The sequence below is a fragment of the Amia ocellicauda genome, chromosome 5, assembly GCF_036373705.1.
Source record: "Amia ocellicauda isolate fAmiCal2 chromosome 5, fAmiCal2.hap1, whole genome shotgun sequence".
In the NCBI taxonomy this organism is placed as follows: Eukaryota; Metazoa; Chordata; class Actinopteri; order Amiiformes; family Amiidae; genus Amia; species Amia ocellicauda.
In genome coordinates this window covers 40842907-40867368 of record NC_089854.1, presented here as the reverse complement: position 1 = coordinate 40867368, position 24462 = coordinate 40842907, and the positions used below count along the sequence as shown (strand labels likewise).

The following is a 24462-nucleotide window of genomic DNA, read 5'->3' as shown; positions in this document are numbered from 1 at the left end:
TGGTCTGCTTTAAATGTGATTTGAGGATAAACCGCACTTAGTCGCTGACTTACTCAGTCAGTATCTACCGTCTTTTGGTATAGTGTCCTCTGGATTGGAAATATGGTTAATTGATCTTTTACTTCAGGTTTTAATTTTTTTTGTATAAATCAACTCAAAGACAGGTGAAGACGTGTCAAAAACATCTGAATACTACAAAAGGCTGGTATAGTACTTGACCTCTATGGCTGGTTTCACAGATCTTCATCAGCAGTAGTCTAGTCACTAGCATCTGGCGCAGATACTAGAAGCTGACCTGTTTTCTTGTGAGGTGAAGTTAATTTGGTGGCGTTGTTAGAAAACTAGTTGGTCCCGATCATTTTTGCATTCAGGACTAGCTGAAATTGCTTAGGACTTGATAAATGGCATTTGAAAATACAACAAATGTAATGACATGGTTTGCTCATTGTAAAACGCATAGCCGAACTGTGAATAATTAAGCTTGGTAAGTCGTTTTCTTGTATAGGGCTTGTAATTGGCAAGTAACATTTATTTGAATTCCAGTGTAATTAATTTGGATAGTTGGTCTCTGATCACGGTATAGTTCTTCCTTTGTTGTTGGCTACATGCAATCAGGGTTGATTTGCTGAAGCTGCTTCCAATAGTGGGCTAACAATAGTGTGATAATTGCTATTTATCAAAATGATCCTGTTATGCAGTGCATCACATATGTTTATGGAATTATGAAATTCTGGAGGGGGAGAAATGATAGTGTAATTAATCCATAATATGAATATAAGGTTGCTGAAGCTGTATTTATAATGAGCGATTGGAATTGTTCTTCAGCCCTGGCACATCTAGGGAATTATAATTGTAATTAAAATAAATGTACAACATTACAATTGTAATGGAAGAGCATGTAACGTCTACACTTTGGAAACCACGGAGCTTCTCCACCATTTTGGCGCATTAAGACAAGGCAGAGAATTGTTTTTGTAATTGTATTGTAATGCTTTCCCATGATGATCCTAGTATATCTGTAATATCAAACATAACTTGATGTTGTATAATGTGCCATTGTAACATCAGAACGATTTATATTTAATTGCATTTCAAAGGAGGAATCTATTTTAATGTATGGCATCCAGAGTAATTACCATGCGTTTCTGTGTCATTTGGCACTATGGATGAAATTGCTTCAGGGGGCTGCATGTCAAAGAAAAATCTTTGTAAATGTGTTTTTGTCGGACTCAAAGACCGATAATATGCTGAATGGAGCACAGGGTAAGGTCAACTGACCTCCGTTCTGGTTATAGTGATACACTGTTCTCATTCTTCAAACTTTCGTTTTATTTCAATCTTTGTGAAATGCCCGGTGGTTGAGCTTCTGGTTTTCGCGCAACATTTTTCACTCAGATGGATCTATAATGTCAGGCTAAATTCCTTCCTCTCATTAGTAATAACTTGGTGTCTGATGAAATCTAGTATCATAGTTAAGTAATTAATTACTCATTTGAATATTCGTTCATTGGTGATTTGAAAATAATTCTGCCACTTCAAATTTTAATATTGTGGTGTTTTGTGTTCATTTCAATAGGAAATGACACCAATTAAAGATAGATGGTTTTGGAAGCGAAAATACATAGACATGGATACAAAAAAATAATGTATTTTGTTCAAGCAGAAGAAATGTGATACAGCATTTACAGTATTTGCTTATGGAAGTTTTAGAGGGGATAATGTAAAGTGTATACAATTTAACCAAGCTATAGATGTCCATAATATACATACACACACCTGTTTCTCTCATTACTGCATAGTAATTAGAATAATCATTTGGTACAGCACTAATGACCAGTTTCAGTGGACTACAAGGCCTGTTTAAAGCCTCTTCAATCCAAGGACTTGCCATCCGTGCACATCGACTATTGTAGACCTTTTATGCATCCTAAGGACTTGGAGAGAAAATCAGCGCATTAGGGAAGCACCACCAGCAGAGGCAAATAGAGTCCTACCTCGAATTACACTGATCCTTTCTGAACTCCTAATCAGATTGCATGGACTCCCCTTATTAAACAGTCCGCTTTCAGATTACAGACTGAGATGGTAGATGGGTACAATTTCATGCCATGAGCTTGAGTTAGTTGATGCACCGGTGAGAAATAGAGACAGATTCAACATGTAATCATATAATAAGGTTCAATTTAAACTGGTAGAGATGATGGGGACCCTACTCTGAATGACTGCAGGGCATTTTAATGGCTACTGTTGTAATACTGGATGGGGCCAGCAAAAGGAATGGCTGAAATACAGCCAAGAAAGGAATAATTACTGTAAACTATTCATGTGTGTGTAGTTATTAACCTCTACCAATGACAGTGCACAGCGGGATGTTTCTAGGATGTAAACTAAACTGAGCCCCACCCCCCCTTTTGTCAATAGTCAAAATTACACACATCTGACATTGCCCCACAGTTCTGGCACAAGTAATTTGTTCATTTCTCTCATTTATGCGTTTTGCAAATGCAATGTCAGGTGACTGGCAGAACCTGCACATCAATTTCATAACCTGTTTTTCTTTCTAATTTGAGTAATGTTGATCATTTGGCAGGTGTGTTTAGGGTAAATTAATTAGCACTTTGAGTGAGGAGGGAGGGAGACCTTCACCCATAAATCACTGACGATATTTCCTCATTTTCTCAGGAAGCACAGTCCTTCATGTTGCTCACTGAGTCATTTGTTTTGTGTGTTTACATTTTAAACAAGGAGGTGAAGTGGTCTGTTTGTTCAGTGTAGTGTAGTGTGTATCACCCAGATAGAGGTAACAATGTACACAATGATTTTTTTTTTTTTTTAAAAGACCCCAGTGACTGCAGTTTTAAAGACGCGTTTTAGGCCATCACTCTCGGTGATAAGCACATCAGTTCAAGAAGCTTCTTTATAGGAATGAATAATATTAAAGATTTAAAAATTGAGTGTCAGGTTGGGAAGATTTCAAAACAGAAATGAGCAGTTTGCTGTGCGTCTGCAGGTTAGTTTTGGTGATTTTATTTGAAATTGGTTGTATATTTTTCCAAATTTTAAAGTGCCCTTTACAGCAGTTAATGTCAGGCCCTTGGAAATGACAATTCAAATGCACTCTCCAAATTAGGCCTCTGCTTGTTTACAATATATTCCTTACAAGAATCTATTTTGTCTGTAGCTGCTGGGCTGATAAATTGATTGATTTTTTTTTTTTTCCTCCTCGTGTTGCCAATTAGTTAATTTCTAACCATTCTTGTCAACTTTCCCCAATTATGCTTCCATGCTTCCATAATAAAGAAGAAAGGAATCATTGAATGATTTTTTTTGAGATGCGCATTAGGTTTCTGTAATTGGAAAAATCATTTTAAGACATGAAATATTAACTCCCAAAAGCATAGAAACGGTTAGACAATGATTCCAACACAAGGTAAACATTGTGCCAGTGTTATTGCCATAGATGCAACATATTCTGGTTCTTGCATTGGTTAATTGGAAGAACTAGATGACAAGAACTGTTTACCTCATGACTAATTTAAGTTTAATTTGCACATAACAAATACCGGTTGAACAGAATACTTTTATTATTTTGACTTTTTAGTCTGGAAAGCCATGAAGGCATTTGAGTTTTGTACTTCCAGGGCCTTAATGCGCAGTTTTGTAACCCAAAGAGTATCTGTCTTCATCTTAGCCTAATTATGTTTGACAGTGCAAGGCGACTAAAAGAGCTTTTTCCATCCCAGCTGTGCACAATATTTTGTCACAAATCACCCTTGTTTAATGGCCCTTATCCTTTCCATAAATATTATAGCCTTTTAATTAATCTGGTAATTTGTTCCAAAATGTCTTCATTCTTTTATTATTTTTTTTCTTTCCTGAAATTTCACTTTGGACTTTATTTTTTGAGGGTACATAAGTCTTTGACTTGGAGTTTTTGCTACACATTGTTCTTAATTGTTAATCGTTCTATTTATTTTGATCGTGATTAACCCTGTTGTGCACTAGACATTACTGTAGACAACAGCTGGTAGTGCAATTTCTTTTCACTCATCATTTCCCTAAAAAAAACTGAGTGAACATCACATTTACTGAAGTAATTACAATGTGAAAACCAGAGGAAATTGGATGGATGGATCTGAATGATGCAAGTCTATTTTTAGGACCAAACTTCAGCTTTGGTATGTGTAACAGCTTGATCATTGTCACCTTTCCTGATCAGGATTGGTTTTGTCAAGTGTCGGGGAAAAGCATCTCATCAAAAGCATGATTAAAATAAATACATTTTAAAAATAACCTCTAGGGAAAACAAATACCTTGGTTGAACTGCAAAAGTAGAATGAATATTAATTTGAAGCTCCCCACCTTGATAAAGCAGGAACCCAGGCTGCTTCCTGGTTAGAAGTGGAGAGAAGAGAGAGCAAAGAATATTGTTTATGGTAACAGACTTGATTATGACTTGGGCTGGTTGCAGGTTTTGTCGTTGCATTTATTTTAAAAGTAGAGAGGGATCTGTGTCACATTTAGCTAGACTTGAGAGGAGTTGGGTTTTGTGTTGTGCTGTTTGTTTTGACTCACCCATGCGCTCTGTATAATAAATCATGCCTTTTCACCATCTCCCTGGCTGCTCGTGTCTCTGCTTCACAGACCCCAGCTATACTACGAGCCCCAGCTCTGTGGACATCCCCCTGCAGTGCCACTATAACACCCACGTTCTTCTATCATGCTTTAATTAACATTACAAATCTGACTTGATGTGACTTGTTAAAAATCAGGCTGAAGTTGCTGGAATATGTGGCTAGATTTCTACATCAAAACATGAGGAAGTGCAGTAAAGAGTTTGCTAGTCAGGTTCAAGTGACTGAGCCTGATGAACAGGAGCTGCAACATGGAAAACATCCATTTAATGCTAATCAGGACTTCAAAACTGTAGAAAGGTCAGGTAATGATGAAGCCTATAAAACATGCTGGTAAAATGCTGGAACTTCAGTGCTTAAAAAAAAAAAAAAGCCGAATGCAGTACTAGCACCCACTCAGTATTGCACTGACTCTTATGATTGTTGCTATGGAAGAATCAATTCAAAGCACACTAGGCTAAAGGTTAGTGCATTAAAAGATTGAAATCAGCAGACTAAAAGCCCCAAGAAATAATACTTGCAAGTGCTGCATTGTCAAACCAGAAATAAGGGGTCTTCCCCTTCCCCCTTTTAGAAACGTACATTGTCAGTATGCTGAAGCAATCGAGCTTGTGCTCTTTTCTTGCAATATATAATGTATATAGAATTAGCTGGATTGCTTCAGCATGTTGACAGTGTTTCTATATGTAATGTATAAGATTTAAAAAACATCTGCACTGACTTCTGTGTCTGTTTATTTTCTGTATATTTAGTACTTAAAATGTGGTGCATCGGCATTTAGAAATTCTGAATAAAGGTCTGCAGTGAGATTTATTTAATTTATTTTTGGTGCTGCAGTGCGGGGGGCTGCCATTACTTACACCGAACTTTGATCCTGTTGCCTGGGAAACCACTATTAATGCAAATTAGTAGTAACTTCCTGACTCAAGTCTGATGCCTGCTTGGTCATGGTCTCCAAGAAACACACTACATGTGTGTTAATATGGCAGAGAATATCGAGGAAGCTTTTCTCTTTACTGCTCACAATTGAGAGAGAATGACGATTTATACCAATAATATTGGAGATGCAGATTCTTTTGTTTGCAGGCTTTGTATGAAAATGAGTAAATAGTAGCCTAAGTTCTACATGAGGTAATAGATGAGGCTAAATGTGCTTCCTTTTGACTCCTATGTTTCTGCGCATTAGACGTGATAAAGAAATACTTCCACATGCTCCTCATTAGTCCCTTTTGAGACATGAACTTGTCATTAGGTTCTGATTCTAATGCAATGCTGTCTAACTCAGGAGTTCGGCTGCATTAACGCATTCATTTAACAAGGCCATTAGGTGGGCTTACATTGGCACTTACATTCCCTAGTGAGAGGACAAGACGATGGCTACCACACGGACTTTTGAAATGTAAACGCTGCCGAACACATCTCAATCTAGCCTTTTATCCTCCCCAAACTTTTGTTCATAGTCTGAGTGGACAAGGCAATGGATTATGTTATACTTTTTCTTGTTAAATGGGGTCAGAGGGAACACTAGAAACAGTGCGCTCTGTACCCTATGTTGTCAGCACCGTGTCACACCCCCAAACACACTTAATTCAAGTTTTACTTTCACGCAACTCCAGCTTGTCAAAATAAAGCGCGTCTCTCTTGCGTTATCTGCTTCAAACTGTAAACATTCTTGCATGTCTCTCCACTTGACAAGATATAATTTCATCCTGAAATCTAACACTTTTGTTATTTTGGGAAACGGCGCTGATTTCAGTAACCCGGATCATAGAACGAGTCTTTTTCCAGGTTGATCATGTGACTGTAGATGTTTTGCTTAAGATGCAAAGTACAATACTAGAGATCCTCAGCATGCACCCTTGCATTGTGGGCAGGACTAATGCACTTCTTTCTGATGCTGGCAGTGAGCTATAGGGGTCACTGTTGTATGACCAGTGACCAAAACCCTTGATGACAGAAGCTCACCCATTGCTGCCAGCACTTGGCCAATTGCACACAGCACCCACGGGGGAATCCCAGTGACACAGTCCAGATTCTTGACAGCCCTGTCTGCTCTGTAATGCTCTATCTACGTTTCCAGTAGAAGCTTTTACCGATTTGGCTGTTCGGGAGCTCCATTTCCACAGTCATTTAAAAGCATTTTTAACCTAGGGGTGACTTTGGGTCTTTTATTGCAGCAGTCACAGACTGGTTTTATTTCACATTAAGAACTGCCTGTGGCCTGGAGCTCTGCGCACTTAGAGAGGTGTAGGACAATATGGTTAGTGTTGCACATTAAACAGAATTCGAAATGTAAAATCTGTGTAGGGATTTATTTTTGTTATAAATCTGTATACAAAGTAAATTCTTAACATCCAACTTCGTTTTATTCAGGTGTATCTCTTGTGTCAAAATGGTATTCAATTTAATTTCTTTTTTGATTACTTACATTTGTGTGTTCTATACAAACCTGTTAGCAGCTGCTGTAACTAATATCCTTTCATTTCTGAAGGAAGAGAAATGACCCCTTTTCTCAGACAAAGGTTTAACTAACCTGATTGATGGGAAGGCCTTAGGTTATGTGTGGGAAACTTTGTAGAAACTTACTTTTTTTTATCTGGTGGTCTGCTAATAGTTTTTTTTGTTTAATCTTTGCAAGCAGAGACTTCAGTGATGAATATGGTAGTGTTGTATTGCAGATGGGGACTACAATCCTGATGAAGGCCTGGGCTTTGTGTTCAGTTTAGATACCTAAGTGGGTATGTGCTTTCACATTCGTTTGACAGGTCACATTAATTGAATCTGTCAGTGCACAAATCCAATGGGTAATGGATACAAGGGTGGAAAAAAATATACAGTAGTGTGCAAAAGTTTTAGGCAGGTGTTGAAAAAAAATGCTGTATGAATGCTTTCAAAAATAGACATGTTAATAGATTATATTTATCAATTATATGTATCAATTTGCAACTAAATGCAAAGTGAGCGAACAGAAGAAAAATCTACATCAAATCCATATTTGGTGTGGCCACCCTTTGCCTTCAAAATAGCATTAATTCTTCTAGGTACACTTGCACAAAGTCAGGGATTTTGTAGGCATATAGTCAGGTATATGATTAAACAATTATACCAAACAGGTGCTAATGATCATCAATTCAATATGTAGGTTGAATCACAATCATTAACTGAAACAGAAACAGCTGTGTAGGAGGAATAAAACTGGGTGAGGAACAGCCAAACTCCGCTAACAAGGTGAGGTTGCTGAAGACAGTTTACTGTCAAAAGTCATACACCATGGCAAGACTGAGCACAGCAACAAGACACAACGTAGTTCTACTGCATCAGCAAGCTCTCTCCCAGGCAGAAATGTCAAGGCAGACAGGGGTTTCCAGATGTGCTGTCCAAGCTCTTTTGCAGAAGCACAAAGAAACGGGCAACATTGAGGACCGTAGATGCAGTGGTCTGCCAAGGAAACTTACTGCAGCAGATGAATGACACATCATGCTTACTTCCCTTCACAATCGGAAGATGTTCAGCAGTGCCATCAGCTCAGAATTGGCAGAAAACGGTGGGACACTGGTACACCCATCTACTGTCCAGAGAAGTCTGGTCAGAAGTGGCATTCATGGAAGACTTGCGGCCAAAAAGCCATACGTCCGACGTGGCAACAAGGCCAAGCGACTCAACTATGCACGAAAACACAGGACCTGGGGTGCAGAAAAATGGCAGCAGGTGCTCTGGACTGATGAGTCAAAATTGTAAATATTTGGCTGTAGCAGAAGGCAGTTTGTTCGCCGAAGGGCTGGAGAGCGGTACACGAATGAGTGTCTGCAGGTAACAGTGAAGCATGGTGGAGGTTCCTTGCAAGTTTGGCGCTGCATTTCTGCAAATGGAGTTGGGGGTTTGGTCAGAATGAATGGTCTCCTCAATGCTGAGAAGTACAGGCAGATACTTATCCATCATGCAATACCATCAGGGAGGCATCTGATTGGGCCCAAATGTATTCTGCAGCATGACAACAACCCCAAACAGCGACAATCATTAAGAACTATCTTCAGTGTAAAGAAGAACAAGGAGTCCTGGAAGTGATAGTATGGCCCCCACAGAGCCCTGATCTCAACATCATTGAGTCTGTCTGGGATTACATGAAGAGAGAGAAGCAACTGAGGCTGCCTAAATCCACAGAAGAACTGTGGTTAGTTCTCCAAGATGTTTGGACCAACCTACCTGCCAAGGTCCTTCAAAAACTGTGTGTAAGTGTACCTAGAAGAATTGATGCTGTTTTGAAGGCAAAGGGTGGTCACACCAAATATTGATTTGATGTAGATTTCTTCTGTTCACTCACTTTGCATTCAGTTAATTGATAAATATACATGCTAATAGTTTATATTTTTGAAAGCATTCTTACTTTATAGCATTTTTTCACACCTGCCTTAAACTTTTGCACAGTACTGTATATTGAGTGGATTCCTCCCCCCAGACAAGTACTCTGTAAGAGAAGGAAGTTTTGCACATTTTTGGACACAATTTAGAAGCTGCTTGCATTCTGCATTTATTATAGGTATTAAGCAATTTGTTTCTGAACAAGTGGATTACCTAACCCCTTTATTTTGAGGAAAAACAACCAAAAGAGGATGAAAGTTTAATCATTTCTGAAATTATTCACCAGAAAAAAATGCTTGGAGGTTTTCTAAAGTTGCATTACAATCATTGGGGACCTTGTTTTACCAGTGTTTGGCCCCATTTGTTCTTTTCAGGACACCATTAAGAAAACTGTTACAATGTTGAGTTACTTTCCTTAATTGAAAATTCACCACAACCATCACATTAGAAAAGTTAATGTTATAGCTAAAATAGATTTTGCTGAAATATTGATCGATAACCTTCTCTCCTGCTGTTGAAGTACTGATGGATAACCCTCTTTTCTTCATCAAGTTATCACAAACCTCAACATGGCACAGTGGAAATAATAATTGTGCTGTAATCCTTTGAGTGTCCAAGGAATATAGACTTGTACGTTAATTTAAACACTGATTATGCATGAACAAATTCAACATGATAATTGCTACTTTGTGGAGCCTATACCCAACAATTGGAACACCAAAAAATAGTTTATGGTCTTCTTTGTGTCTTCTACACCTATTGAATATAAATCGGTGATCTTTGTTCAGCCTAGTTCTGATTTAGGTGGAGAATTTGAGATATAAGGTCATTTAAACCTCAATGGAAAGCCTTTGTTAGGCTTTGAAACAATGACAATTCACAAGATCACTTGTATATTTAACAAACTCCTAGAACTGAATGATCCTCACTTGATCTGAAAAGCTGATGGATACAAAGCACTTAGTCACATTCATATTCCAACGAGGGTATGCACTGAGTCAGGACTTTGAACGACCAGGTGCAGATTCAATTTCTAATACTTTTGTGGAATGCAGACATAACGGCAAGAACTTTCTGAATTTGTGAGTTGAGTTGAAGTTTTTATTTGTTTTCTAATTGAAACACCATTAAATTGTAATTATTTTCACTTAGTATTTCAAATGACTACACTAGAAGCGAATGTATATACACTAAAATATATATATATATATATATATATATATATATATATATATATATATATATATATATATATATATATATATATATATATATATATATATATATATATATATATACAGGGCAAACTGGCTCTAACCAGAATAGAAAGGGGAGCGGGGGGCCCCAGTGCACAACTGAGCAAGAGGACAAATACATTAGAGTGTCTAGTTTGAGAAACAGATGCCTCACAGGTCCTCAACTGTCAGCTTCATTAAATAGTCCCCATAAAACTTCCTTGAAGAAGGAAGTTCCATTTTGCAACGCTATGCCATACCCTGTGGACGGCGCTTGATTGGAGCCAGTTTCCTCCTACAACAGGACAATGACCCAAAGCACAGCTCCAAACTATGCAAGAACTATTTAGGGAAGAAGCAGTCAGCTGGTATTCTGTCTATAATGGAGTGGCCAGCACAGTCACCGGATCTCAACCCTATTGAGCTGTTGTGGGAGCAGCTTGACCATATGATACGTTAGATGTGCCCATCAAGCTAATCCAACTTGTGGGAGGTGCTTCAGGAAGCATGTGGTGAAATCTCTTCAGATTACCTCAACAAATTGACAACTAGAATGCCATAGGTCTGCAGGGCTGTAATTGCTGCAAATGGAGGATTCTTTGACGAAAGCAACGTTTGAAGGACACAATTATTAGAGAGAACTCTCTGCCATGCCTCGGTGTCAGTCTTTAATACCCACGAACAAGGAATTATGATTACATATTGGATAATATACTTACTGGGAATATTGAGAATATCCTGCAGTATTTGCTTTTGAGTCCTCAATCACAGGTTAGTGTTTGCTTTAAATGTCTTGCATAGGAGGAGAAAGCTTTAAAACCTCCCTCTTAATTCTTTCAAAAGTAATGTTTAAAAGTTGTACCTCTTATTAAATAAAAATAATTCTGTAATACGTGCATTTAAGAGTTAGACTGTGGAAGCACCTCCCAAAGTGCATTATGCCATGACATGCAAAGACAGATCAAATTAATATTTAATAATAATAAAACTGCACTACTGCGTATACATGTTATTAATTTGCTTCCTTTTATTACTTGGTTAAATGAACATGAGTTCTATAAAATACCTATTTCATATGTGTTACATGTGCAGACCAATACACATACAAACTGCTTTCTCTGTGGCACAAATGTCTCGTAAGCAAGCCTCCCCACAAAAACCCTTTAATAGAAAATGAGCGAATGGTTTAGGTTGTCAATATGATGGTTTTGAAGAAAAGACCAGCGGTGACCTTATTTATTTTTCATTTAGGATTACAAAAATGTTAGTTGAGGTTTAAAAGGTCTTCGGCAGTGAATGTTCTTCAGATTGGACACACCTATGTATTGAATTCTCAGTTGAAACCTTTCTTTCATGGCCCCCCACTGTTTTCTCAGTTTCTATACTGCTGTTTTCATGGGCTTGGAGCACTTCCTGTAGCAGAAAGGCTGAAAGCAAATTCAATGGTTTTGGACTTGGGAAATACACAATAGGTTTACAATAGATAGTAGTCCGCCCTTATTTCTTCTGCCCCCTGCTTGTCTGTATACTACAAGAGCTCAGTTCTTTTCTGTTTAAATAATCTTTCTGGTTGATGCGATCTGGGCTTCAACCCACCTAGTTTGTGTTTGAAAATGCAATGAAAGGTAGTTTATTTGTATTATTCAATCCTCTTAGCTAATGTTCTTCATAGACAATTTATTATTATTATTATTTCTTAGCAGACACCCTTATCCAGGGTGACTTACAAGATATAAGGGCAATAAAAAGTGCAAAAATACAGTATAGTTCAAGGCATAAAACTTTACAAATTACAGTGCAATTCAAACCATAATACATTTCACAAATTTCAATTTATGCAAGTGTATACAATACGAGATTGTACATCCTGGATTGTAAAAGCCGAATGCAGACAAGATGTTAGGTCACAGTCAAGGGCCAAGGGGAAGGGAGCATAGGGGAAATCAAAATAACAATAGGAGTACTAGTAACACTAGGCATGTAGTATGAACAAACATTGTAAAGTGCAATCTTACAGGAAAATGAATGACTAAATTACAATTAGAGTCTGAAAAGATGCGTCTTGAGTAATTGCCAGAAGGAGGTCAGGGACTCTCCTGTTTTGACCTCAGTGGGAAGGTCGTTCCACCTCTGAGGGGCCAGGGATGACAAGGAGCGGCTCTGGAGGAATTAGTCTCCTGGCCCCGGAAGACCACAGTGGTCTGGAGAGGATGTATAGCGAGACGAGGGTCTGAAGGTAGCTTGGTGCAGAGTCGAGTAGTTAGTGAGGAAGGGACGGATTCGGCATATGGTGCTCAGGAAGAATCTACAGGTGCGTGTCAGCGTGTTGATGTGCAGGGTGTAGGAGAGCTCAGGATCGAGGGTGACTCCTAGGTTCTTAGCGGAAGAAGAGGGAGAGAGTGTCGTAAATTCCAAGGGGATTGAGATGGAGAGATCAGCAGAAGGTGAGGAAGAGGGGGGAGAAAAGAGGAGATCAGATCGTGTGCAGGTGTTGTTACATGTGGTCTGCCACTACAAGGACGATCAGCTGTCCTTCCCGTCTCCCTGTAGCGCTGTCTTAGTTGTCTCTCAGTACGGACATTGCAGTTTATTGCCCTGGCCACATCTGCAGTCCTCATGCCTCCTTGCAGCATGCCTAAGGCACGTTCATACAAATGAGCAGGGACCCTGGGCATCTTTCTTTTGGTGTTTCTCAGAGTCAGTAGAAAGGTCTCTTTAGTGTCCTAAGTTTTTATAACTGTGACCTTAATTGCCTACCGTCTGTAAGGTGTTAGTGGCTTCACGACCGTTCCACAGGTGCATGTTCATTAATTGTTTATGGTTAATTGAACAAGCATGGAAAACATTGTTTAAACCCTTTACAATAAAGATCTGTTTACAATTATTATTATTATTTTTTACAATTTTTTTTAAAAGTGTCCTGAAAAAGGGGCGTTTCTTTTTTTGCTGTGTGTATGTATATGTATATATGTATGTGTATATGTATATATATGTATGTGTATATGTATATGTGTGTATATTTATGTATGTATGTGTGTATATTTTTGAGTGTGTGTGTGTGTGTGTATATATATATATATATATATATATATATATACACACATATATACACACACACACACACATATATATATGTGTATATACAACCCCAATTCTGAAAAAGTTGGGACAGTATGGAAAATGCTAATAAAAACATGTACTTTGACTTGTATTTAAACAAAAAACGTATGAAGACAAGGTATTTGATGTTTTACCTAATCAGGTAAAAAAGTAAAGGTAAACGTTTACTTTGGCATTGATGCATGCAACACATTCCAAAAAAGTTGGGACAGGGGCAATTTATGACGCATAGTGATGTGACAAGTTGAAATAAGGTGATAAAATAAAACAGGTGAGGCAATATTGTAATCATTGTATATAAGGAGCCTCCAAAAAAGGCCTAGTCCCTCCAAGGATGGGTCGAGGCTCGCCAATCTGCCAACAGATGTGTCAGCGAATAATCCAATACTCTGAGAACAACATTCCCCAAAGACAAATCGGTAGGATTTTGGGCATTTCACCTTCTGCAGTGCACAATATAATTAAAAGATTCAAGGAATCTGGTCAAATCTCGCTGCGTAAAGGGCAAGGCCGAAAACCACTTCTGAATGTGCGTGATCTCTGATCCCTCAGACGTCACCGTCTTAAAACCCGTCATGAGTCTGTAATGGATATCCTTACATGGGCTCGGGAATACTTTGGTAAACCTTTGTCAGTCTATGCCATTTGCCGCAGCATCCACAGATGCAAGTAAAGGCTTTACTATGCAAATCAGAAGCCATACAGCAACACTTTCCAGAAGCGCCGCCAACTTCTCTGGGCTCGGTCTCATCTGAGATGGACAGTAGCACAGTGGAATCGTGTTTTGTGGTCCGACAAGTCAACATTTCAAATAGTTTTTGGACAAAACATCCGTCGTGTTCTCCAGGCCAAAGAGGAAAAGGATCATCCAAGCTGTTATCAGCATCAGGTCCAAAAGCCAGTGTCTGTCATGGTATGGGGGTGTGTCAGTGCCCATGGCATGGATAACTTGCACATCTGTGAGGGCACCATTAATGCAGAAAGATATGTACACATTTTGGAGCAACATATGCTGCCATCCAGACGTTGTTTTTTCCAGGGACGTCCCTGCATTTTCTTGGAGGACAACGCCAAACCACATTCTGCCCGGATTACAAGCCCATGGTTGTGTAAGCAGAGAGTGCAGGTGCTAGCATGGCCTGCCTGCAGTCCTGACCTGTCGCCGACTGAGAATGTGTGGCGCATTATGAAGCGCAAAATAAGGCAACGAAGGCCCCATACAGCTGTGCAGCTGAAGAAATGCATGGATGGGATGGGGGATGGATGAATGGGGGGAAGATTCCACTTGCTAAACTTAATCAACTGGTGTTTTCAGTGCCCAATAGCTTAAATTATTAAAAGAAAATGTGATGTTACACAGTGGTAAACAGTTGACTGTACCAACTTTTTTGGAGTGTGTTGTAGTCATCAGATTAGAAATTAGTGTAAATAAGATTAAATCCACAAAGTAAAATATAAAATAATGTTAATTATGTGTTTTCAATATAGTACAGTGTGAATTGAATTTTCAAATTACTTTTTGTTTGTGTACTCTGCATTTTCCACACTGTCCCAACTTGTGTGTGTGTGTTTGTGTGTATATATATGTATGTGTGTGTGTGTGTATATATAAATATATAATCCACACACACACACACATGGGCGGCCGTGAGTGTCCTTGTGTGAATGCTGAGTTTAGGTCTGCATTTCTGACTCATACCTCTGACTGCTACTGGCCTTGCAAGCATCAGTGCTGTTGCAGGCATCCCTGTGCATTTGGGGTAGTGATTTTTGAGCACTCTTATGTAATAAAGCTACAGCGTAAAAGCTGGCTTCTAAACTTTAATTTTTTTAATTAATCACTTTTAGAAATGTAGAGTTGGTGAAGAAATATTGCATACAGCTAAATGTCACTTTTCTTTTGATCAACATTTTCTTGAATGTGTCTTCATTATATTGAGTTATTTTAATTTGAATTAAAACATGTAGATCACAATTAATGGCATTTGCAGGGACGTTCGCCTCAGTCTATGTGAAATGTTTGAAGAGAGAAATATCTTAATGAGCCCACTGTATTTAGTCTTTATGTTCAATGAAGAACAGTAATACTAGTTACTCCAAACTTGGCTTGGCTATTTGGGGACTTAGTTGCATCTTAACTTTATATTTTATATGGATTTCATATTGAATAGAATAGAGAATGGAGTTTTAATATGTTAAGGTTTGTAAGCCCAGAAGAGGAATTTTTCCGGGTCAGGTCGACCTTCATTAGAGTGATAAATAACAACAAGCAGGGCCCAATTAGGCAGCCATAGTCAAACTTCAACCCGACCTCTGTTAACAATATGCTTGGGCCACTGGCAAGTTCCTGGGGTTAGATAAGGACATTCACCATTCTGCATGCAAAATCGGGGAAATGCAGTGCAAAGAAAAAACAGATAAACCGAAACCTAAAAATAAAACCATTTAAAACTCCTATTAGAAACACTGATATGATGAAGATAATATATATATATATATATATATATATATATATATATATATATATATATATATATATATATATATATATATATATATATATATATATGTATATGTATATATATATACACACATATATACATTGAGGGGAAAAAAGTATTTGATCCCCTGCTGATTTTGTATGTTTGCCCACTGACAAAGAAATGATCAGTCTACAATTTTAATGGTAGGTATATTTTAACAGTGAGAGACAGAATAACAACAACAAAATCCAGAAAAACGCATTTCAAAAAAGTTATACATTGATTTACATGTTAATGAGGGAAATAAGTATTTGACCCCTTCGACTTAATACTTGGTGGCAAAACCCTTGTTGGCAATCACAGAGGTCAGACGTTTCTTGTAGTTGGCCACCAGGTTTGCACACATCTCAGGAGGGATTTTGTCCCACTCCTCTTTGCAGATCCTCTCCAAGTCATTAAGGTTTCGAGGCTGACGTTTGGCAACTCGAACCTTCAGCTCCCTCCACAGATTTTCTATGGGATTAAGGTCTGGAGACTGGCTAGGCCACTCCAGGACCTTAATGTGCTTCTTCTTGAGCCACTCCTTTGTTGCCTTGGCTGTGTGTTTTGGGTCATTGTCATGCTGGAATACCCATCCACGACCCATTTTCAATGCCCTGGCTGAGGGAAGGAGGTTCTCACCCAAGATTTGACGGTACATGGCCCCGTCCATCGTCCCTTTGATGCGGTGCAGTTGTCCTGTCCCCTTAGCAGAAAAACACCCCCAAAGCATAATGTTTCCACCTCCATGTTTGACGGTGGGGATGGTGTTCTTGGGGTCATTCCTCCTTCTCCAAACACAGCGAGTTGAGTTGATGCCAAAGAGCTCGATTTTGGTCTCATCTGACCACAACACTTTCACCCAGTTCTCCTCTGAATCATTCAGATGTTCATTGGCAAACTTCAGACGGGCCTGTACATGTCCTTTCTTGAGCAGGGGGACCTTGCGGGCGCTGCAGGATTTCAGTCCTTCACGGCGTAGTGTGTTACCAATTGTTTTCTTGGTGACTATGGTGTATATATATATACACACACACACACACACAAGTGGAAGTGATTTTTTGGGCCATGACAACAAGCCGCTTGCTTTTCAATTGTCATGTAAACAGTAACAAAGTATTTACTGTTCCAAGCCAGAAAAGATGGAGTGAATCAGCACCTAATACCTTTCACAATGGGCAAAACTAAAGCATATGATTGAAGGAAATGGAAAAGCACCACTGTATGAATTCAGACTGCAAAGTTCAATGACATGCCCTGGTTGTAGGCTCGCCAAACTGAGCTAAATATCTGAAGTGCACTGCTCTCTAATAACAATTTCTGAAGAGGGAAATTATCTGAGTGGCAGATTGGTCACTGCAATCACTGGACCTGAATGCAAGTGAATGTTTTGTGTGTATCTGAGGAAAGCCAGGGCTGGCAGGGAGCTCATCAATTTGAATGCATTCAAATTTGCTGGCACCCCCCTAAAAAATAAATAAATCACAGAACAGATGCTGACATCTTATCCCAAGCTTAATAAAATATTTTCACAGTAATAGAAGCCAAAGGAGGATGCACTGAGACTACTGATAGACAGTGTGAATACATATTGTCTTTTGCAATCTGTAAATGTGGGCCATGTTTGTGTCTGTTATTGCTGTAGTTCTTCAAATTTAAAATTGTGATTTAGACCTTTATTACATTGAATAATTCTTATTGTATAATTTATGGATTAAGGCAAAATATTTTGAACAAGGTCAATGGATTCTTGCCATTATGTCTGCATTCCACAAAAGTATTAGAAATCTGCACCTGGTCGTTCAAGGTCCTGACTCTCTCCCTCGTTGGAATATGATTGTGACTAAGTGCTTTGCATCCATCAACTTTTCAGATCAAAAGGGAGTACAATATGAAATTTAAGTACATCTTACTCTTGATATGCTTTGATATGTATAATATTTTTTGCTTGATTGTTATAATGAATTGTACATTAAAAACCTTAGAATATACTTTTTCCTCAGATGAATATGCAAACCATGGAATGTTCTCCTTGTAGTAATCGTTAAAAATTCAAAGTAGACTTAAATAAGACTATTTATTCAGGCTTTAGGATATATTTATAATCAATGCTATACCAAATATATATATTAATAAAATAATATCCCAAAAAATTGTAAAGCACATACAAGAAATCTTGGTTCAATACAAGTAATTAAAGAAAATTGTTCTGCACAATTATGAATTGCCTGTTTTTTTTAAATAACCTAGACCTTAATTACTCACACCTGAATCATAAGCTGAAAGGTTACACTTCCATTTATTTCTGTGGGATTTTGGCAGCCCACACTGGTATAAGTATAGATACCGAAGCCCTGGAAAAAAGGTAAACAATACATTGCAGCAATAAAAGATGCCCACACATTCAGGGTGCACACAGTTTGAACTTGATGGAACGATTTCCTTATGGCTAGGGAGTAATCTACAGAACGAACCAGAAGAAGGCTTCTTAATTGAAACGAAGCAATCCGAAAATAAGGACCTTGAGTGGCCTTTATATTTGGCAGGATTTTCACATTTTGTGGATAATTTACCATTTTTCTTTTAGCTTGTTTTTGACTGATTTCTTCAAGTGTGTAGAGGGACTCCACTTTAATCTGCTGATGAGTTACCTACGGGTGTTCTTACTGTATAAACATTTTTCAACTTTCAGACAAGCTCACCCCTGCCCTTGACCTTGTGCTTTGAACAAAAGGGTACATTTTCCATTACGTTTTTAGCTGTAATTGTTTTTTTTTTATTCTGGTAAAACCAAAAGCACTGTATAATCTGTAGCTTTGAGACTTCATGGAAATAGAGGTTGACACTCACCTTTGCTACAATCAATCTGTTACCGATTCTTTTCCTGTCTTGTCATGTGGAGATGACACGGCGAGGTCACTGAAGGTTCCCTCAGCAACTGTGGTGAAATGCATATTATCATGATGTGAAGGTAATGTGTATTGTGCAACATTCTTGAGTAGGGCACAACAGATATATCGGAGCACCAATATTATCGGCCGATAATTGGCCTTTTACAGAAATCTGTATCGTCGCATATTCCACCGATTTAATACCATAAAATCCTTTGTCAGACTTCAGACAATAAATAAATACATGTTCATTTGGTTTAACAGTCGTTTTTATAATTGACCATTATGTTTTTAACAAAGTTAAATGATTCTTTAGTTTTAAGTGCATGTTTTTAAAACAAATGCAGACTGCTGTGCTGACTGCACTAACCTGTCACTGTTGTATCGGCAGTATTGAGCACTGAGCAGGACTTGTTAACCTGATGCATGTAAAATGCAAATATAAGATAGACCGGCACTTAATACTTGTATTATTTGCGCGAATGTATAGAATGTGCACATTTTAATTGTGTGTGAAATTGCTCATTGGTCTTTGTTCTAATGTATACAACATACATATTGTTATGTTTCCTTTATTCTCTTATTCTAACTTAATTTATTTTTACAATTTTTGATTTGTGTTTGTTATTTATGATGAAAATTGAATGTTAAGATTATTATGTTAAAATGTGAAAATCTTGCCTTCAATGCATATTTGACACAATTTCTCTCTGATAGGGAGAGATTTGAGGGATCCACGCTAGAAAATGTCTGTTTTGCATGCTAACAAAAAAAAGTAAATATCGGCAGATGTATATGTAATCGTGAAATTTACCTTCCCATTTATTGGTATTGGACACAAAAAACCTGAATCAGTCAGGCTCTATTCTTGAGTAGAGTATCACGTAAAATCACAGGTCACGTGCTGTATAGCCTCAGCAAGTTGCATCCCATCCCGTCCCGTCTGCATCGGATACTCGGACTAATATGATGGACTGTAGGCCTTCTGGACTTGCAGGGTGACAATTGTCCCTCTTGATGCAGCACAGAAGTCGTAGCTATGAACCAAGCTCCGTAATTGGGGCAAAAGGGTGGGGGAAAAAATAATAATTGGAACTTAATTCATATATAAAGTGTGTGCAGATGTTTCCCTTTATATCCTTTTAAAGTACATTGACATTTCCCCGTAGTGCAAATGTACGGTCTTGGGGAGGAAAATGGAATGTCCTTCATCAACTTCTCATTTGTGTGCCATTTCTTTGAAAACTATAGAAATAACATGCTTCATATAAAAACTGGTTTCTGATTTAATGGATGTACCAGAGTCACAAATTAACATTCAAGCACATTTAATGGTGGTTCTACATGCCGGTGGTCTCTAAAATGTGCCATGCATACAGGAAAATGAATAGCCCTTTTAAATGGTTTGTTTCAACATTATAGAGCAAAAAAGTGGGCTAATGGGTGATGCATGTATCAGTATTTTAAAGTGGACTTGGGCTGGCGTTTTAAACCAAGCATCTTGCAGTCAAAAATCATAAACCATTTAGGCTTTCTGAAAACCTACTCACTGTGTGAATTTGCCGCTTTTCCATTGCTAAATCTGTTCTGTGCTTGTAAAATTTAAATACTGTTGCTGCTCTGTGGAATTTAAATTAAAATCTCCTAAAGAAAGGTACATTTTCCTGTGACATTTCATTTCTGGGTTAAAGCTTATTGGCTTCTGAAATATTAAGGTCTATTAAGAATTGAGTTTCCATTGAAGCACCTGAGATTGATGTTGTCTGAACGCTTGTTGAAATATGCAATGCTGGCACCTCTGTTCCCCGCACCCTGTATGTTGAGCTGAGTGATTTGCAGCAGTTATTTCAGGGCACCTGGCAAAGTAACAGCTGCCAAAAACTGCAGTATTTTACCTGCACCGTTCCTTCATTGGCACATTAAAATGTTACATCTCCTACCAGAACATTAGAGACTGATGTTATATGCTGAAATTTTGATGAGCTGTGAGAGTGTAACAATAACTCAGAAGGGTATGTGTCAGTGGACTAGACAGAGACTGAACAAGTGGTTTTGCCTGCAGTGGTACAGGAGATTAGAGAGACTTCTGGAAGTGCATCAATGTATTGATCTTAAAAATCTTTTATATAATGCAGATGCTCTGTGCGCACAGTCAATTTTGAATAACTTTATTAATCTGTTGTAAAGGAATGAGGAAATATTAACAGCCTGTCATCTTTATTGGTAAATATTGTCATCTTTATTGGTAAATATTGTCATCTTTATTGGCCTCCACATACATTCTTTGATATTTGGCAAATGCCTTTCCATATCCTTTAATTACTGTAGCTCTCTGCTTATCAATTATTCCCACCTATCCCTTCATTATGGCCTAATGAGGAGGCAGAGATGTGTAAATTGGAGCTGTCAAATTGGAGAATACGGAGCATCAATGAAAATCACAGGTCATTAGCAGAAATTAGATTATCATGCACCATACTTGCAGCACATTGCACTCCTCTGGTGCTGTTGTTGCACATGCGCGTCAGAGTCAGTGGGGTACTGGTGATGGGCAGAATGGGCACAGGCATAGCGATCATAAAAGGAGCAGGAAAATGATATTGCATAATGTGTTTTAAAGGTCTAGTGTTTTTGTTGTCAAGAAAGAGGCTTCTGTTCATTTCAGTCATTTTCAGTGAGCATTAGAGGTGCTGTGTGTAACATAATATGGTAAAGGTTTTATTTGATTGTTTGAGCATAAGGTTTTGTAATCTTTTACTTAGTGATGCTGCTGATCATGTTTCCAAGTTTTTAGTAAAACAAAAAACAAAAAAACATTGTCGATTTTTGTCTCCATCAGTCATAGGGCTCCGATTTAATTTCAATCTTAAATAAATGTCCTTACAATATGATGGCGCACACCTTGCCTGTAAATCCCACATTTTTCAGCCCCTTATGGATAAAAAAAAAACAAAAAAAACAAAACAATTAAACAACCCCCAGCATGGCCGTATTATCATCGTCCTGTTCTGATGACTGCACAGTAGACTGCTGTATGAAGGGGTGGTGCCCTGTGAGGTAATGCTGATAAACTGTGCTATAAAATTAATTGACCCCCTCAATGTTTTTTTTTTCTTCTCCTTTCTTCCCTTAAGCATAATGAATGACATGGGGCTTTGAGGTTCTGGTCCGGTGTGCCTACTGTCCATTTGTCCAGCACTGTGGCAGATGCTGTGATTTAGTTTGTGGGACTGTGTTGAAAGCCTGCTTAATGGTGCACACACACTTTGATAGAGTATATTACTGTGCAGTCACTGTGACGGCACTAGTCTACCTGGCATGGGACTCCGGTTCTTTGCCTTTGTCCTTGTTTTTTACCCTAGGGATTTTTCTGCTGGAGAAATTGGCATTAGAGGAAGGTACACTGTTAAACACAATCCATTGAAAGTAAGCTATTTTTGTTATGGTTAGTTAAATGCTGTGCTTGACCCTGCAGCTATCAGTTACATTTTTTTTTTCACTCCCTTATGTTAAGCTTGATGCATTTGAATGCCGTTGCCTCTGAAATCACATTTGGTTTAATTGACTCTGTTTTGTAAGTCTTTTGTAAGTAATAGTGCACTTAAAACTTTTGCAATGCTAATTCCTCAAGTTGTAAAGTATCGGCATATACTGGTAAGAACAAATTCACAAGTTATGCCCGTCTCTTAGCAACAAATCTTCCTTTTAGAAGGGTTTCATTTGAATAGAGGGCAGAAACCAAACAAAAACAGATGGATGAATCTTACTACTGTTGACAAGCTTTGCTACTTTTTCTTTTCCCTATGAGAATTAAACCATACCGGATTGAGGTCTCTGAATGTTTGTCTAAACGTAAATAATGGAGACGTATTTTTCTCTCCAAACTTTCACCTCAGGTTGATCGCAGTGGAAACGCTAAGTAGAGGATGTAAAATGCATGTACTCTGCTGTGCACAGCTGTGGTCAGCTTGGCTTATTCAAGAGCGAACAAAGCCGTGTGTGCTGTGACAGTGCGGATGAATATGAATTATGACTTGACAAAATGATTAAGGGCCTTGGTTAAATATCCTTTTAATCTGGAGTAGTCGGTTGTCTCTGCATGTTTGCGTTTCATAAGCAGATGAGAGAGACGGGAACAAGTGCTGTTGCCTGATGTTAATTCATTAACATTGTGTTAAAAAGTGTATTGTCCAGAAAACATTGCATTAGGGTATTCTAAATAAATCAATACCTCCATGCATACATCTGTACCTGTCAAATTATTCTGCAGAGGCATGGAGGATTCTAGTGTGAAGAGAGGGAGAGCCTGCAGTAACGGAGAGCTAGGATTAATAAGGATGTGCAGTTTGATTAATGGGTTAAGAATTTCCAACGTAAATCAGCAATTTTATTTAAAGAAGCAGAAGCTAGAAGTGTGCCACCGTTGTGTGTCTGCTATTTATTCCGTTTCCTTATGCAGGTAGGGTAGATAACTGATGTATTAACATATAAATACATGCAAACAAGGGGATTCATAAATCACGCTACATTTTTGAAGCATCATGTAATTTAGAGCATTGCGTGCAAGGTAAAAATGGCTGACGGTGTCACTCTGGGTTGCACTGTTTGGCCTCCAGAGGATTATTCAGGCAGACTAATCCCTTGCTATACAAGTTGTTGATAATCGAGATTTCCGTAGATATTAATACCTGTTTTTCCAGTAATCAAGCATATTTTCATTATTACGAGAAGGGAGTTTGCAAAGTGGCGGATCGTATTGAGTCTGCGCAAGACGCATTTCAGACATTACACCACAATACCTGCACATATTTACTATGAAATGTAAGTTTTTGAACACTATGATAAGCGCATGGATGAAAATGGTCAGCGCTGGTCTTTTTTTGTGGGGAGACTCATGCATACTGCCAAAATTGTCATTTATTTAACAATTTTAGGTTTACTCATTGATACAATTTCAGTAACTTCATATGTGAATTCTGTTCTATCCCTTATTTGGGGGAATTTGGATTGTTGAAGAGGACATTTTTGGGATTCTGGAACCAATTGTAGAATCAATTAGGATTTCATTTCCGTTATCTGAGATTTCACATAATGAGTGGTTTTCAAGGAACGAATCATATAATGAGAGTTATAAAGAGATTGAACGTCTCTACTTTTTTGCTGCTTAAAGGAGGAATAGTTTCAAGACTGGCAAAACGTACCCTAACAGAGGTACAATTGCAGGATCAAGACTAATCTGATCAGCCAGGTTAAATATTCAGAGTCACAAGCTGAGCTCTTAACAAGAGTCGCAGATGTCCCATGTCTGCCTGTACATAAATTGTAATATTTCTTCTGGTAAGAACAGGCAAGGACCCCAGAGAGTCATAATGGAAAAATAGGTAGGTAGTCTTCACCAGGTAGACAATTACTGTAGTACATTTAATCTGTTCCCTTATGTAGGTCCAAAATCAGAATGTATGCTAGATGGAAGTGGGGAAATAAAATACTACGCAATGCTGAACATCGTAATACAGAAGAAAAATACAGAAGAACAGGGTGGGAGGAATGAAGTCAAGACTAAGCCTGCTCACATAAATATCTCCTAACATACAAGCTCTACATGTTTAGAAGAATTCTTCAGAAAGGTTCCTTTTTCTATACATGGTACATGGTTCATGGTTCCTTTTTCTATACATAACTGGGGAGGATGTGCACATTT

General features: G+C 38.2%; 1 protein-coding gene across 1 annotated transcript in view; it reads left to right on the top strand.

Annotated features, from left to right (window-relative positions):
• The window catches only part of snd1 (staphylococcal nuclease and tudor domain containing 1), a 260370-nt gene that overhangs the window by 69372 nt on the left and 166536 nt on the right, over window positions 1-24462 (top strand). The window lies entirely within an intron of this gene.